At 40.6% G+C, this 3,398-nt stretch overlaps 1 pseudogene; it reads left to right on the top strand.

Annotated features, from left to right (window-relative positions):
- Window positions 1-309: 309 nt before the first annotated feature.
- LOC119280285 lies at window positions 310-3,002 on the top strand (annotated as a pseudogene).
- The last annotated feature ends 396 nt before the right edge of the window (window positions 3,003-3,398 follow it).

Genomic DNA, 3,398 nt, shown 5'->3' with positions numbered 1-3,398 from the left:
TCAACAAGCAACTCCTCAAGCATATCGACAAGCATCTCGACAAGCACATCCTCAAGCAACTCCTCAAGCATCTCGCCAAGCATCTCAACAAGCATCTTGACAAGCAACTCCTCAAGCATCTCAACAAGCATCTCGACAAGCAACTCCTCAAGCATCTCAACAAGCAACTCGACAAGCAACTCCTCAAGCATCTTAACAAGCAACTCTCTCCATTATCCCAAGATTGTGCAAGGCATTTGCATATACCTCTTGAGGGCATGTAAGTCTTGGAGGTAGCATCCCAATGTTCTCTAGCCTTTCCTTGTTCCCATGGGGTATTTTATACCCATTACCCCCTGCATGGTTCAAGATTTCAATCATGCAAGCTTGTAGAGATAGGAAAACTCTGTTCAGCTTGTAAACCTCATAGTTATTAAATTCATCTAGCACACCGTTGATAAGATCCATAAGCGTTCTAGGGCTTAGACAATCTGTCAGTGATTGCAATGAGTTGAAGAACCCAAGGTCAAGGCCATTCAGATCAGGGCTATTGGCAGGTTGTTGAATTAGTCGGATATCGAGTCCAGTTCTTTCCACAGCCGCTATAAATTCTGGGTCGTTAGGCAAGATATGAGGTTTAGCGTTGTCTTGCTGTATATAGATAGTTTGCCCAGCATCATTCTCAGGCCAAGATGCTTGTATTGCTGGCAGTAGGTTCTCTATCATGAACTCTCTCATTACTTGCCTGTTGACTTTTATAGACTTTGTCTCCAATGTTCCTCTGGGCCTGTTGTCGCTTCTCCTCTGAGCCGGAACTTCTTTCACAAACGGCCAAATTCCAATTTTGCCAGAGAAGGTCACATTTCCTTCATTATCCCACCTCGGCCTAGCAACAGCTGTCAAGAACATAACCTTCCAATACAACTGCCGTTTTGCAGAGTTCTTGTAGGCTCTTCCTCCCCATACGACAGATAATAGTTTCTTTTTTTCTTGGTCATATAGAACCATTTCTCGTCAATATGAATAATGTTGTGCATGGTCTTGAATTTTGGCCTTTCAGTTTGTGTTGTTGTCTCATCGAGCATTGACAAGCAAAATTTCATTCTATCCTTCTTGTTCTTTTCATTCAGAGCTGGCTTCAAGCAGTTTGTATGCCTCTTTATCAACTTCAGCATGAAATTCCGATGGAGTGTCGTAGGGCTGCACCCGAGTTGCCAAGCAAGTGACCTGATAGTAGACCTCTTGTTAAGTGGGATGGTAGGTATTTGATCTAGATTGATGTCTTTTGGCTTTCTTCCGCAGTTCCCTTTTCTCTCACTTGAAACATCCACCTCCTGACCGTTAGCAATTTGCTTCATTGCTTTCTTCCAAACTCTTTGTACATTCCATACACCCACTCCAAAGAAACTGGCAATCTTTTTCCTGTCATCTCTTTCGAATTTGCCCCCTCTACTCATGCAAAGTGTGTGCATTGCAACATAAGCAACATACTTTTGCTTGTCATCGAGGCCATCCCTTTTTTTAACTGATTGCTCAACACCTGCACAAAGAAATACAACAAAGGAAAAATGATCAAATGATCAAAGGAAAAATGGTCAAATGAACATAAGCAAATGATCAAATGATGATATGATCATATCATCAAATGCTCAAATGATTATATCATCATATCATCAAATGATCAAATGATGATATGATCATATCATCAAATGCTCAAATGAGTATATCATCATATCATCAAACTGTATTCTGTAATTTAACTGATTTTTTTCTTCCATCATTAACTGAAAATTTCTGAAATGCCACTGTAGTTGTACCTGCATGTTGTACTCCTGCATCTTCATCCATTTGTACTCCTGCATCATCATCCATTTGTACTCCTGCATCATCACCATCCATTTCATCTTCTGCAGGTGGAGTGCAGTTGAGGTCTGGGACAACCATCTTCTGTTGCTTTCAGGTACTACTCTTGTGCTTGGAATATAACCTGTAATAAAGAGTAGGAGTAATTTTAATACTTGTGCTTCGAGTACAAACTGTAATAAAGTGCTTAGAGTACTTTTAACTGTAATAAAGTGTGAATGATATCAAACCATCCAGCGAGGATGATATCCATAAGAGTATAAAATACAATGTGTGGGCAAGTACCACCAATGGAAATAAGAAGCTTGATGTTGCTTATCAAGAAGCTTAGGCAAAGGGCTCTAGCTGCCCTGTATTCTTGTTTTTCTCAGTAAGGACGTTCTCAACACTTGCTATTGCTTTTATGAATGTTCAGTTTGATTTCCTTGGGCTAATTGAATCTCCTTTCTTACAAACTTTCAGGTGAATACAAGTGGACAGTTTGTTGGTGTTGCTGAAATGACTGGTCCTGTTGATTTTGAAAAAACTCTAGAGTACTGGCAACAAGACAAGTGGAATGGTCAATTCTCTGTCAAGTGGCACATTGTCAAGGATGTTCCCAACAACATTCTCAAGCACATCATCCTAGAGAACAACGAGGGCAAACCGGTCACAAACAGCCGTGACACACAGGATGTAAGTGTCGATGAATGTTTATTATTTTCTGGTTCTCTGACATCCCAGATAGGCCATACCTTATTGTTCTATTTACTCCTTTTTGTCGACAATTCAGATCAACCTTGAGCAAGGTATTCATATGCTTAAGATATTCAAAGAGCATGTCAGCAAGACCTCTATCAGGTTCAAAGTTCCCAGATAGGCCGTTTCAGCATGCTTGTAGGAGATGCTAGTTCTGTAGCAGATGCCTTGTTTTTTATGCCGTTTTGATGCCAGATAGGCCGACATTACTCTTTTTTCCTCCATTCGGTTGCACCTACCATCTCAATATCATCATCCACTGCTTGCCTGGACCAACACCCAGCTACCATCTTATTTTGGGTTACTTTGCCTGCCTGGCTGCCATGATTGGTTGGATGGTGATGTTTGTATCAGGGAGTTTGTTGACAAGAGCTCCACACTGACTACTATCAGGTTCAAGGAGACTTGTTATCACAGTCACTGCTCGGATCCAATTAGGCAAACAAAATTTGCTGGGAACTCCAGTGCATAACAAAATTTGCTGGGAGTATTCAGTTTACTGACAAAATTTGCTACAGTTTATGATCTGCTACTCCTATTATCTGAAATGCCACGGTTATGATTTGCTAGTCCTTTTGTTCAAATTACTTACTCCATCAGTACTCTATCACTTGAATCAAATTATTAGTTCAAACTTAGTGGTTTCTCTGAATTATTCTACCAAATTCAGTTATACTCTTGACTACACTTGAATCAGTACATCTCTTGAATCACTTGAGTTTTGTTTATGCTTGCAGTTTGTTTCCAGCGACAGCAGAGAGATGTACTCCAGCGGAGGATCAAATGATCAGAGAGAGGAGATGAACCTGCCCAGCAGC

Source organism: Triticum dicoccoides, chromosome 3B, assembly GCF_002162155.2.
Source record: "Triticum dicoccoides isolate Atlit2015 ecotype Zavitan chromosome 3B, WEW_v2.0, whole genome shotgun sequence".
NCBI lineage: Eukaryota > Viridiplantae > Streptophyta > Magnoliopsida > Poales > Poaceae > Triticum > Triticum dicoccoides.
The sequence above is the reverse complement of the archived record's forward strand: the minus strand, read 5'-3'. Positions and strand labels throughout refer to the sequence as shown.